This window comes from Argiope bruennichi, chromosome 7 (assembly GCF_947563725.1).
Source record: "Argiope bruennichi chromosome 7, qqArgBrue1.1, whole genome shotgun sequence".
In the NCBI taxonomy this organism is placed as follows: domain Eukaryota; kingdom Metazoa; phylum Arthropoda; class Arachnida; order Araneae; family Araneidae; genus Argiope; species Argiope bruennichi.
Window position 1 is genome coordinate 85,799,756 of NC_079157.1, and position 15,410 is coordinate 85,815,165.

General features: G+C 28.0%; 1 protein-coding gene across 1 annotated transcript in view; it reads left to right on the forward strand.

Annotated features, from left to right (window-relative positions):
- The window catches only part of LOC129975465 (SUMO-specific isopeptidase USPL1-like), an 83,903-nt gene that overhangs the window by 41,365 nt on the left and 27,128 nt on the right, over positions 1-15,410 (forward strand). The window contains exons 2-3 of the mRNA XM_056088526.1: positions 8,033-8,099; positions 10,925-11,057. The gene's annotated coding sequence lies outside the window, so the exon portion shown is untranslated. The remainder of the gene's footprint in view (positions 1-8,032; positions 8,100-10,924; positions 11,058-15,410) is intronic.

Genomic DNA, 15,410 nt, shown 5'->3' on the forward strand with positions numbered 1-15,410 from the left:
CGAATAAAAAATATTACGCAAAAACCGATTTCGTATTCGTAAATTACAACTCAAAGAATTGTATTAATGATATTAAAGTGTAAAGCTTGAACAATTTGCACTTTGTAGGCATTCAGCTGAAGGCGATTATGTATTCGTAAATTCGCTGAACAAATTTTGACTTTTGATAATCGTGCGGGTTCTCCGAGACCAATATTCTACAGTTATGTTTATTCACTTTTTCTGACACATGAAAAGTGGATTCGCCACTGAAGAACCATTTCCGAAGGTAATTTTCATCATCCTCAATTCGAGTCAAAATTTGTTCAGCGAATTTACGAATACATAATCGCCTTCAGCTGAATGCCTACAAAGTGCAAATTGTGCAAGCTTTACACTTTAATATCATTAATAAAATTCTTTGAGTTGTAATTTACGAATACGTAATCGGTTTTCGAGTAATATTTTTTATTCGAAAGTTATGAGGTATGGAAACCCCGACAATAATTAATGAACACCCTGTATTTTCTGTTTTTCATGCAGGACTTGGTGGGTGAAAAACACCACCCAAATATTTTTAAATTTTTAAAAGCCATTCGCTTTTTTACATGTATCTAATAAATCGTCATCTTTGATAAACTTTCTTTTTTTTTATTGCACTCCCCTGTTTTTATCAGCTTCTTTTTTTCCTGTATTTGTGCATTTTCTTATATTCATAGTTCCATTGAACTTGTGTTTTGATTTTTAAATCGAATAAGATTAGTTTTTAACCATATGTTTGGCGCAGTTTAGCCAAGATAGGCTCTTGTGCCACTAAACTTCATAAACCTAACCTAACCTGTGTCAGATTTTGGTTTCAATCGGTTCGTCTAAAATGCAAATTTATTTTGATGATTTTTGGGTATTTATTTCTAAATATCAAAGATAAATCGCCAAAAAAATTGCCAAGGATCACATGATACATTCAGTAAAATTACTAAATTCATGTTAAAAGTTAATATTTCGTAATTATTGTTCGCCAACGTCATTCAAGTTGTTTATCCAAAGTTCAGTTTTATGTAGGTGAGGGAAATAACATTTTTATTAGAATATGTGAGCAAGTGTTGAAGAAACCACTCCCACTGATTTTTATTTTATATTTGACAAGGGATTTCTTTTGTGTTGGGATGGATCACAGTTTGTTTCAATCTTATTTAAAAGATTAGCGTTAATTGAAATGTGAGCCAAATAAGAAATTACAATGATTTCAGGTTGCATTGCTAAATAATTGCTAAATATAATCATAAAATGCATGATATTTAAGCTTAGTTACAACTGAGTAACGAATTAATTGTAGATGCTTTCGTCCTGAAACTAAGCAAAATTGCAATATAATGAAATTCGTAAATCAATGACTAATATCTAAATCATTCGATGACTAATATCTAAATCATTCAGTAAAAAGTTAATATTCACCCCATACCAAATATAATTACAAAATAAAAATGAATTTAAGCTCTTAATAACACGAGTATGAAAAAAAACTAATATAGTTAAATTATTAAACTAATGTAGTTAATTAATTAGAGATTAAATTCTCTAATTAAAATTATATCTAATTTATAAATAAAAAATTTAGCCATTGAATTGATACATGATTGAAATTGTAATTACAGTATATTTCCTTGAATATTAAAAATTATACACAGTGCACTCCCGAGTTTCTGGTTCTTGGCTTCCGTACTATCCAACTCCGTTTTTTTTTTTTTTTAATCATAATTAAATGAGGAAGGCAAGGCGTTGCCTTTGCAAAATTGTTTGTATTTCCTGCATTTAAGTTAGGCATTACAGAACTTATGTTAAAATGAACAGTTTATATCCTTTACTTTTTTTCTTGAAACGTGCAGTGCAGTATGTAAATATAAATAAACTATCAGTACAGAGCCTTCTATTATAACTTGACATGTTACCGGCAACTCCTTCTATGATTCAACCGGCTGCGGTCGCGATCACATTGAGATAAATGCAAGGCTTAGTACTCAATAAGAAGAAAATACGTTTTATATCGGTGAATTTTGATATAAAAAATTTGTCTCCTGGTATTGGTGAGCAAATAAATGAGTTCATGGAATCAGGCCTATCCAGCTTTTTTGTTATCAGACCTGCCTTCGGCCACATTAGGCCAAATTTGAGTGTACTCTATTTAATCTAGTTATATTGAATTTGTGATTAAGAAATTTATAGCTACAATTACTCTAAAAATAAAAAAGAGCTGACAGTTGTTGATTTTTTTTACATAGTTAAAAATATCAATCGCTTTAAAAGTAAAAAAATCTTCTAAATAATTCATGTACACTTAATAATTGTTGCATGACAAATCTAGCTTTGTAATAAAATTATTTTATGCTTAAAATCATACAGAGAAAGAATAAATTTACCTAACATTAATATGCTATGGTAATTATTAACGCTTACTATTTTTTCATAGCTTAAGTTATCAAGATAAAAAGACATACAAATGGTTTAGAAATTTAATAAAACTATGAAGTTTGAATTAAATTTCAACAGTGTGAGTTACTGTTGAAAATCAAATAAAAAAATTTTAAATAACAAAAAATTATATTAATTGAAATGATTGTTTGAAATTCATATCTGTGAAAAATTAATTTTCAGCGTTTTAAGATGGGGAGAATTTATTTTTGCGCAATAATATTTTCACAACTTATCATTAAAAAAACTCTGAAACAGCCATTATAATTTTTTCTTAAGATATCGTTAATTTTTTACTAATTATAATCCTATTAAATGATGCTAAAAGAACTCAGGAGCACACACCAAATCTTCAAAGTACATTTTCCCAAATTTGACATTTATAAGTCAAACGGTCAAGCCTAAAATGTGCCACGAGCAAATGGACAACAAATATACAAAGTTTTCGTTTATTGTTAGAAGATATAATTGTATAATTGGTTATGGAATATGGATAACGTTTTGATCTAACTGGCATAATAAGAGAAAAAAAAGATCTAAAGGGCATTAAAAAAAGATTTAAAAATTACAATATTTTATCGAATAGATTTAAAAATTACAATATTTTAAGAAAAGGAATCCCTTTTCTTACTCTAATTTCAAGCCCAAAGTTTTGAATGAAATTTTGCTAAATTTGCCGGGAAAATTTGATAAATTAAAACCCAAATAATTTAAACATAACTTAACCCTTTCTAGGGCCGTGGGAAATATGCTTCCCACCAAATTTATCAATCTTTGTATGAAATTATGTAGGTTGGCATAAGTTCTGACAAAAGTTTTTAGAAAGACAGAAACTTAGATGCTTCAGTTCTTTATCTCACACAAAATGATGTGTCTTGATTTGTTACTTCATTATTAATTAACCAAATTATTTAATTAATCAAATTAAATTTATCTAATAAGCTAAAGGAAACCCCTTTCTTATTCTAATTTCAAGCCCAAAAATTTTTAAACATAATATGACTAGAAAAATTGGCCCTTTAAAGGGTTAAATAAAAAATTCGAACAATTGTTCATATATCAGAAGAATGTGAGACAATTATTTATTTCATTTATCACGTGTGTTATCATTTTTATAAAAAATGTACACAATTCACTTTAGCAAAATATATAAAAGGATATTAACAAAACAAATCGTGTGTGCGTGTTTGTGTGTGTGCCCGCGCGCGCATGTGCAATTATATTTTTAAATCGAATTTGAATCTTAATTCATTTCCAAATTTTTATCTTAAATTAGTCAATGTTAATTTCATTGTAAAATGTTATCTTATTTCCTAATCCAATTCCTACTTTATATTTAATTAATTCTTCACCCTCTCTGGAAAAATTGAGGGTCTCAGCCTTTTATCACGCCCCGGGTGAAGACACAAAAATCCCTAATGCTTACAACATTCTTGAAAAGATACCTAAGATTCCTTTTCCTAAAATTACAAGTGTCAAAGAAATCCCTATCAGAATCTCATTATAAAATCATTAAAGGGAAAATGTCGATCTGTTTTGCTCTTCTACACTTTGCATCGTGATGTAAACGGACGTAATTTTGTACCTCATAACAATAGCACCAGAACATATCCCCTGCATGTCCGACCTTAGTTACGCCATTAGTAACAAGGAGTACTGTTAAAAAAGAAGAGATATTTCACAATGGATGTTGTTTATATTGAAATTTTTTATTCAAGGAATTTCAGATTTTTATTGTTGACTTTTGATGCTACTATATATTTACAGTTAAATTGTGCTACAAATAGATAATTATCTTTTCCTTGAGAATTCCACAGATGTGCATGAGATTTTTTACTAAAACTTTCATTTAGTTAATTTGAGATAATAGTTAAGAAGATAAAAACTCATCTAAGTGGGACGAACTTCTACTCTTTTATTAGTAACGTTTGACGAAATCCTAATAGTTCTTAGCCCTTTGCGGCACACTATCCTTTGAATTTTAAACTCGAAAAAAAAATTGTATGTAACCTATTTAGATCTATCTATACGAGTACACAGATTAAATTTCGTGAAGATTGTACTTATCGTTTTGATTTTGGGGGTGCTCCATCACCTGGAACACTGCGCCACTAGAATTCTGATAAGTGTGACTAAGAGAGCCTTGAAATGAAGCACGAAAATGTGAGAAATCTCTATATTTTAATTATAAAGACACTACGTTATAATTTTATTATAATTTTAATTATAAAAACACTACGTTATAATTTTGTTATAATTTTAATTATAAAAACACTACGTTATAATTTTATTATAATTGTAATTATAAAAACACTACGTTATAATTTTGTAGCAGATTTAGCATAATAGAAGGTGTATCACAAGGTGGCATGCTCAGAGTCGCTATTGGAGAGCAATTTTTGAAGCACTTTGGATATTTCGGAAAAAATTAGTTGATCACTCCACGTTATTTTCAACACAATTAATTTACAAAAAAAATCCATAGATATATTTAAAATAGCAAATAAGCTATAATATATGATTAAAACTATTTACATTATTATATAAAATGAACGTTAGCGAAACTTAAAATAAAGAGCAGGAAACTACTTACAGCTCTAAGTAAAGAAAACCAAGGCTGCTGATAAAAAAAGAAAAGAAAAGAAAGGCATCAAACTCAGGACCTATAGTAAGGGTTGGTCATTTTCAAGGATTCTGACTTTCCCAAACACTGTTCCTTAAAGCGAGTTCATTTTCCACGAAAAAGTGAGAACAGGAAATGAAGACACAGGTGTTCTCTTTCCGGCATAACACGATCGGCGCAGTGTTCCAGATGATGGAACACCTATTTTTATCCGATGACTAAACGTATGCTTTCTATATAATTTTTTTAAAAATACATACATACATATATATATATATATATATATATATATATATATATATATATATATATATATATATATACATTAAATAATTTCAGAGTTTAAGATACAGCCACAAAATAACACTGAAATTATTTTCTTAAATTATTTTTTATTAGGAAAAAAAATTAACAAAATTCCTTGAAAAAAAATAGGTTTCTACATAACGTGCTATAGCTAAAAATTATGGATGGATCAGCTTGATTTAAATTGTCATCTATTATTAAAAAAGAAGGTTAAAAATGATTCTTAAACATATATATTTTTTTTCCTTTTATAATTAGATTTTTATCGTTTTTAGAAGTGAGCGAAGTTAAGTGTTCCATGTAGTGGAACACTTCGAATGTGTTAAATAAATGCTTTATAAAGCAATTAATTTTAATTTGAAAGTTTTAATTAAAAATTTGTATGAAAAAATGGACAAAATAATAGGGTTTTTTTTTTTTTCCTTCTTTTTCCTTTTTCTTTTTTCTTCCGTTAAATTTCCAGTCGCGTGAAGTTTTAAATATGTCACATTTCTATTTATCTAATCCATTTTAATAAATAACACGGAGATTATATACTTAACGGTTAAGTGGTAAAAAATATATATATATTCGATCCACTTGATGACTGCTTCTCTGTACCGAACGTCAAAGCAACAAGTTGGCGCAGCCGATGCGAGAAGAGGATTGGCGATTCTTGAATTTGGCGAAACTTAACAGACAGCAGCCCTACAGGTGGGTTTACTTCTAGCCAGTGATGTGTTTCCACCAGGATCACGCATGCGCATAAAGAAGAGTGCGTTGCTGTACAATCTCTGCGCAAGCGTGTTCTTACTTTTTTTTATATTTTTGATTGATAAATACCGTGATTCGGCAATTTCGTAAGACATCCGAGGACGGGTGCCCCGATAAGTCTCTCAAGAAGCTGAAGCTGAAGTCTTGTAAGAGAAAAATCCAGTCGTCTGAGTCTCTCTCTCCTCTTGCCAGTCGTCTGAGCATAGCGAGGCATAAAGGTAAGCTAAAAATTTATTGAATCGGTTAAATGTGTTTCTTCAACTTCGAACAACAGAAAGATATTGAGTTATTAATTTTAGTAATATTACTTTTCCAATTATTATTTCTGACAATTAAAATTAATCGCCGTTTATCCTTTTTAGATTCTTAAAAGTTTTTTTCTTTTTGAATAAAAACTAATTCCTCCTTAAAATTTGCTTGATTTTTTTTTTTTCGTATTTTATTTGAAATTAAAGCAGCTTCTTGATTTTTGATGTAAAAAAAAAGATAGTATTTATCTAAAAGTATTCGATAACTCATTTCAATAAAAATTATGGATTTTTTTTTCGTATTTTACTTTGAAATTAAAGCAATTTCTTGATGTTTGATGTAAATAATGAAAGTATTTATCTGAAAGTGAACGATAATTCATTTTAATAAAAATTACGAATTTTTAAAAATAAGATTAAAGTTAAACAATAAATAAATTTAAAGCAAATATAAGGTAAAAATTAGGCATTAGAAATCAGAAAGCAAAAGTAATTTGAGACACACTATTCGGCCTACAATACTTATTACGTCAGATTTAAAAAGTTCTATTTTTAATATTTGAAAATATTTCAGCCGGCTTTTCTTTAACACTGCGTATATAAAATATTTTATTTCTCAAAAATAATTATATAATTAAATTCATTCTGTAATTTTAATAAAAAAGAAAGGCAAAAATGTGATATTCAGCATATATCTTTAATAAATGAGCAACTCTTATATATATATGTGTGTGTGTGTGTGTGTGTGTGTGTGTGTGTGTGTGTGTGTGTGTGTGTGTGTGTGTGTGTGTGTGTGTGTGTGTGTGTGTGTGTGTGTGTGTGTGTGTGTGTGTGTGTGTGTTTATTTCTTATATCTCGGAAATGGCTCTAAGGATTTGGATCGAATGTTATATTTAGATAAGGTTTTGCTTTTTAAGTTTATCTTTATGCGTAAGTGCTTTTCCTGAAAAAACGCGATTTTATGCAGAAATTTTTTTTATAACTGATTTGAGCCTTTTTCTATCTGCTCTCATGTTAACAATGTCATATAGAGTCATTTCGTAAATTTTTATGGAACTTGTACCAGAAGGTTATCATTATATAGCAACAATATACTTGCGTTGATACCATAGGATGATAACCTACTGGTACCTCAGAATTTCATGAGTTGGCGCTGATGGATGTGAAATAAGGTAAGATGGGAAAATATTCTTATGTAATCAATATGTGATTCGCATCTAAATATTTTCTCCGAAAAAAAACTTACAAAAAAAAAAACTGTCGGGTTAAGCTTGGTTTTCCAGATATTACTTAAATAAAATAAAATAATTATAAAATAAACAATTTTGGAGAAATAATTATTTCTCTCTTTAAAAAAGAAAACAGGTAATTGTACTGCAATAATTACATTATATAAATATGTATGTATACATAAATATTATAAACAACTGAATCGAATTTAGGCAAATTTTGCTCATTAAGGCAAAACACCATTAATTAGAAAATTAATCAATGTTTCATCTTTTATCCGCAGCTGGTTCAAGAAATTTTTTTTTTCGGAAGAAATATTTCAAACTATTTGAAAATTCAAAATTTTATCATTTCATTGATATCAGTTTTGTTTCTACACAGTATATCTTTCAAATGTTATTAATTATTTTTAAAAAATTGACAGGAATCATTCGTCAGTGTGAAGTTGACTGTCTTGATCTTACCTGTCTACTCCAAGGCACTTCTTTCAGGTAAGCTGAAAATTTATAACTTCGATAAAATTTGCATTCATTAATTTCGCTTAATAGAAAAAAAAATAAGTTTATTGAATTTATTTTCTGAGCAAAATTACTGCCATTTTAATTGGTAAAGTATCAAATCGTTTGCAATGCGAGTAAATGATTATATTCCCTTTCGTACAGTAATTTAATTGTTATATAAATTTTAATATGAATTTTCTAATTAATATATGTTATTTCTGATGGCTAAAATTAGTAGTTAAATCTTTGTAAATACTGAATTTCTTTCGAAATTTGCTAGAAAGATGTTGTTTGTACTTCAATTTGGAATTGAAGCAGTTTCCTGCTGTTTGAGTACAGAGATCTAAAAGTATTCGATTATTAATTTTAAATGAGAATCATAGGTGGTTTTCTTTCGATAAACAGGCAATAAAATTATGTATAGATTTAATGTCCAATTTATTTATTTTTACTAACAATATTTGAATCCATCATAAGCCTAATTTTTTCTCTTATTATTATCAATTTTTTTGCAATAAAAAAAATTAAACTGGTAAGCTTTTTTCGTTCCGAGAAGGAAAATGTAAGAAATATTGAAAGTCAGCACCTTTCTTCAGTTATCGCCCTCTTACACAAACAGCATTTTCTTTCCTAACTGTAGTGTGAAAAAAAAATTGCGAGGTATCTTTCTGATATACGATTTGAAGAGAGCAAGAAATTGTAAAATAAGATACAAACAATATTAAAAAAGGGGGAGATTAAATGAATTTTCAATGTGAAAGAGCCTTACAGGAATTCTATTTGAAAATAAAGTAGTTAAAAGATGATTACTAAAAACATTTTAAAAAAAGCAATTTTGAATGTTATACAGAAAGATTTCTTTTTGGTTGTTATACAAAAATAATTTATCAAAATTTATTTTAACTTCATTATCTTTTCTTTTATTACTCGTTTGCATATCCATATGGTTAATGCAAGCGTAAATAAGATTGATAAGTTATTCAAACAGAGAAATTAGATTGCGAATTGGCGGCTTAAAACTTTAAATATAGCTCAGAATTTGTGACAATGCAATATTAAGTTATTTTCTTGTCTGTATTTGTTTGTGTATTCAGAACAAATTTTATAAACGTTCATTTTAAAATAATTACAAAATCATTTACAAATTTTGTAAATGATTTTAAGTCAATGAAAATGTTTATCCCCGATAGATAGCGCCACGATAAATTCTGTAAATAATTTTAAGACAATAGAAAATGTTATCACCGACAGATGGCGCCACTGCAAATCATAATAGTGTTCGTGTTTTTTGTTAATTTTTCAGTGCGTTTTTATTAACTCACTTCCTTTTCTATGTCTTAAATATTCGATATGAATTTTCCTTTTGATTTTAAAATAATTTTCTTATAAACTGGAGACTTTTAACTAGCATAGACTGGCAGACAATACAACATTAATTCGCTTTCTTGCCCTTTCGGTACAAATTTTGTCGTCAAAAAGTCAGTTTAAAATCAATTTCAAAATTAAACACACACAAGACTAAAAAGCAAGAAGTAATTATTTAAATAAAAAAAAACTAGGCAGAAAGAAAGAAAAACTTATTTTATATATTTTACTCCATTTTAAATCATGGTATCCAAGGTAGAAAAACAAGACCACTCAAAAGCAAATGTGCGGGTAAATTTAAAAATTAAATATTAAAGAAATATTTAAAATCTAATTTTTTTCCAAATCTACTATTCTTTAAACATTAAAATATTTAATACTTAAATAACTAACAATAAAATTAAAAATTTAAATTCTATAATTAAATTAAATGATTTAGAAATGCGGTATATTAACAAATTGATGAAGCAATTGTTCAATTATAAAACAAAGCATTTTCTTCTTGGAATTATAAAATAATTGATTTACTAGAATAATGTTCTAAAATAAATTAAACAATCTTCGATTTTCATTAATGAGTTCAATCATTTGAATAAAATAAATAATGATTAAATGTATTAGGAAAATATTTCAAATTTGGCATTTAGCAATTGCTTATTTTGTCAATTTAATAATCGGACGGCAGGAAAACGTCCTACACAGTGCACTAATTTACAATAAAACCCAACAATTCCAAAGTGAGTATTTTCATTTGTCAATATCAAAATATAAAGAGGCGAGAGTTTGCTGAAGTGATTCAACAAAGATACGTTCAAACTTTAGAAATTACCAATAAAGAAAAAAATGGTATTTCTCTCATCAAAATATAGTTTTAGCTTTTTGCGAAAAAATGGGTGAGTATAATATTCCTCCTCTCTGTGCAAAAATTGAATGTACTGCAGCAGAATATTCTTTTATTGGATAATAAAGATTCTCGATTCATGATTTTCATCTGATTGTGAACAAATTCTTTTACATTTGATCACCAACTTTAGTAATTTGAATCTTTAACACCTTAGCAGTATTTGCGTCATTGAAATACAAAGATACAGCATTTATTCAAATGATTAAAATTATTGTTTAATGGCTATTATGAATTTGAAATAAACAATGGTAATCGATTCATGTCATTTAAACAATAACTCCATGCTTTTATAAATAGTTTTAAAAGTTTTTTTTCCTTAGTCATATATTTGACGTAGTTTAGCCATTACTGGCTGTTGTGCAATAAACCCATACACATCCCATGTGACGTAAAAGTCAGATTTCATTATGAATACCCTTATCTTTAATCGTGATGATGAGTAAGACATTTTTATGACATTGAAATGTCATTACATTCTTTTTAATTGTATATTTTGTAATGTCTTCTTTCAATTTTTATGAATGTTTTTGTTTCTAAAAATTGACAGGAATCGTTCGCCGACTTGTCATTTGAAGACAGACTTGTCATTTGAAGACTGCAAAATCACGTCATTTGAGAACTTCAAAATCAAGTCCTTTGAAGACTGCATGATCACGTCATTTGAGGAATGAAACTTGCAGGTAAGCTGAAAATTTATTAATTCGATAAAATTTGGCTTCGTTAGTTTCGCTTAGTAAAAAGAAAGTATAAGTTTATTGATTTTACCGGCATTTTAATCGTTAAAATATCAAATCTTTTGCAATGCAAGTAAGTGTTTATTTTCTCTTTCAGCCAGTAATTTAATTTTTATATAAATTTCAATAAGAATTTTTCAATTATTGAACGCAATTTCTGATAACTAAAATTAATTGTCAAATCTTGTAAATAATAGATCTTATTTCGAAATTCGGCAGAAAGATGTTGTTTTCATTTCAAATTGAAATTGAAGCAGTTTCCTCCAGTTTGAGTAAGGAGATCTAAAAGTATTCGAACATTAATTTTAAATGAGAATCATAGGTGGTTTTCTTTCGATAAGAATAAAGACAGGCAATAAAATTATGTATAGATTTAATGACCAATTTATTTATTTTTACAAAAAATATTTGTATCCATCATATATCAACTTTTTTTGCCTATATTTTTATCAACTTTTAGGAACAAAGAAAATTAAATTGGAAAGCGTTTGTAATTTCGAGAAAGGAAAAAAATTTGGAAAGACCGCAACTTCTTTCAGTTATTCTTCCCTTCCCGCCATTTATACACAAACAAATGCATTTTCTTTCATCTCTGTAGTGTGAAATAACATTATAAGATATCTGATATATAATTTGAAAAGAGCTAGGATTTCTAGAAAATAACAGCCAAGCGATATTATAAAAAAGGGGAGATTAAATGAATTTTCATTGTGAAAAAGCTTTACAGGAACTCAATTTGAAAACCAAGTAGTTGAAAGGTGATTGATAAAAAAAATGGAATTAAGTATATCATACAGAAACACTTTCAGGTCGTTTATTTAAAAATAATTTATCAGAATTTATTTTAACCCTCATATTTTTTTCTTTTAGTATTTGTTTGCATATACATGTGATTAATTCAAATTTAAGCAGGCACATTGAGTAAGTTACTCAAACCTTCCAGTGGAGAGACTATCAATAGTGGGCTTGAAACTTTAAATATAGCTCAGAAATATATGACAATGCAATATTAATTCACTTTTTTCTCTGTCTGTTTGTTTGTATCTTCTCTACAAATTTTTCAATGATTTTAAACCAGTTAAAACTTTTTTCCCAACAGATGGCGCCACTACACAATTTGTAAATGATTTTAAGCCAACGAAAATTTTTATCATCGATAGATGGCGCCATGACAAATCATGATAGTGTTAGTGTTTTTATTAATTTTTTAATGTGTTTGTATTAACTCACTTCCTTTTCTATCTGTTTAACTAGTAGGTATGAATTTTCCAATCGATTTTAATCTAATTTATCAATGAGCTGGAGATTTGAAACTTTAAATTTAGTCAGAACTGGTTGACAATCAATATTAATATTATCAATATTAATAATCAATATTATCTCTTTCTTGTCTTTTCGGGACAAATTTTGTCATCGGGATGTTAGTTTAAAATCAGTCTCAAAATTAAGTACACAAAAGACTAAAAAGGGAAAAAATAATCATTTAAATACAAAAATTAAGAACAATGAAAGGAAAAGTTATTTTATATATTTTACTTCCTTTTAAAAACGTAAAAATTAATAGTAACTAATAATAAAATTAAAAAATTAAATTCTGTAATTAAATTAAATGATTTTGAAATGCGGTATACTAAAAAAATTACTTTCAGTAATTGTTCAATTATAAAATAAAGCATTTTCTTCTTGGAATTAATTAAAATAATCGATTAGTTGAATAGAGTTCCAAAATAAATTAACCAATCCTCGACATTGTTAATCGTCCTATACAGTGCACTAATTTACAATAAAACCCAACAATTCCAGTGTGCGAGTTAATTGCTTTATCAAAACATGTAAGAGAAAAGATATTGCTGAAGTGATTCAATAAAGGTACGTAGAAACTTAAGAAAGTACAAATAAAGAGAGAGATGGGCTTTCTCTAATCAAGGTATAATTTCGGCTTCTTATGAAGAAATGAGTGGGAATATCTCTCTCTACCCTGAAATTGAATTTACTGCACCTAAATATTCTTTAATTCGATAATAAAGATTCTCGATTCAAGATCTTTTGATTCTCAATGAATTCTTTAACACATGAATCTTTAACAACTTAGCAGCATCTGCGTCATCAAAATGCTGTAAAGTTTTTTTTTCTTCTTATGCATGTATTTGACATAGTTTAGCCATTACTGGCTGTTGCGCCATAATCCCATACAATCTCATATGACGTAAAAGTCACATTTCTTCATTGCTACTACATTCATTTTATTTATATATTTTGTCATATCTCTATAGCACACATGTTTAATGGCCGATTTTGATATTTTGTTGTTCCAGGCTGTACGCATAAAGAGAGACATTCCTCATTATGCATTCTTGTGCCATAATTCCATACACATCTCATGTGACGTAAAAGTCACATTTCTTCATTGCTACTACATTCATTTTATTTATATATTTTGTCATATCTCTATAGCACACATGTTTAATGGCCGATTTTGATATTTTGTTGTTCCAGGCTGTACGCATAAAGAGAGACATTCCTCATTATGCATTCTTGTGCCATAATTCCATACACATCTCATGTGACGTAAAAGTCACATTTCTTCATTGCGCATGTATCAAGTTCATCTTGATGAGGAGTATGACATTAAAAATGCCACTACATTCATTTTATTTATATATTTTGTCATGTCTCTATAGCACACATGTTGTTTAATGGCAGATTTTGATATTTTGTTGTCCCAGGCTGTAAGCATAAAGAGAAACATTCCTCATTATGCATTCTTGTGCCATAATTCCATACACATCTCATGTGACGTAAAAGTCACATTTCTTCATTGCGCATGTATCAAGTTCATCTTGATGAGGAGTATGACATTAAAAATGCCACTACATTCATTTTATTTATATATTTTGTCATGTCTCTATAGCACACATGTTGTTTAATGGCAGATTTTGATATTTTGTTGTCCCAGGCTGTAAGCATAAAGAGAAACATTCCTCATTATGCATTCTTGTGCCATAATCCCATACACATCTTATATGACGTAAAAGTCACATTTCTGCATTGCGCATGTCTCATGTTCATCTTGATGAGGAGTATGACATTAAGAATGCCACTACATTCATTTTATTTATATATTTTGTCATGTCTCTATAGCACACATGTTTAATGGCAGATTTTGATATTTTGTTGTCCCAGGCTGTAAGCATAAAGAGAAACATTCCTCATTATGCATTCTTGTGCCATAATCCCATACACATCTCATGTGACGTAAAAGTCACTTTTCTTCATTGCGCATGTCTCAAGTTCATCTTAATGAGAAGTATGACATTAAGTATGTCACTACATTCATTTTATTTATATATTTTGTCATGTCTCTATAGCACACATGTTTAATGGCAGATTTAGATATTTTATTGTCCCAGGTTGTACGCATAAAGAAAGACATTCCTCATTATGCATTCAGACATTTTTAAAAGAGACATTCTGTGTAGAATTCATCTTTGTGTTGAGAATGTGCATAAAAATACATAATATCAACAAATATCAATCAAGATACAAATGACCTAAAACGATTTTCAGCCATATTATGTAAAAATAATAAAAATAAAGAATAGGAACTTAAAGTGCATATTAAGACAACAACTGTTAATGATGAATAGTGATTTAAGAGAACACAACATAATTTCAGCAATACGTATCATAAATAAAATGTAATAACATCTTTAGCAAGTAAAATAACATAAAGAAAAAAACTCGATCCAGAAAATAGACATTTTTAAAGAATGTTAAATATTTTAAAAAAATCAGTGCATACAGATTGCAATTAATTAAAAAAAAGTAAAAATGGTCCAAAAAAGTTGTAAATCATCCAAAAACTTTAAGTTTTTTTAATAATGATCAGTTGCCCGTAGAAGCTACAGAATTTAAAATAAAATCAGAATAAATTTAAAATCGATTAATTTATTTATCTATGCAATAAAATCCAATGTGTCAATGTAGGAAAACGTTGAACAGTAGATTTCATTGATCATTTTCATCAAATTAAAATCTGAAAATTCATTAATGTTTATTTATTTATTTTTTTACATTCACTGAATAAATTTAATACCAAAGCAATATTAAAAAACGCTATTTATTTTCAATTTTAAAAATTGCATACACAAAAAAAGCAGCGTGAAGTTTTGATTATCTATACAATTGGTTACATTGTATATAGGTACTGAATAGCAGTTAAAATCACTAATAAGCAATACATAATGAGACTTTGACAAAAATATACACTAAATAAATTTGAATTTTAAATAATGTGAT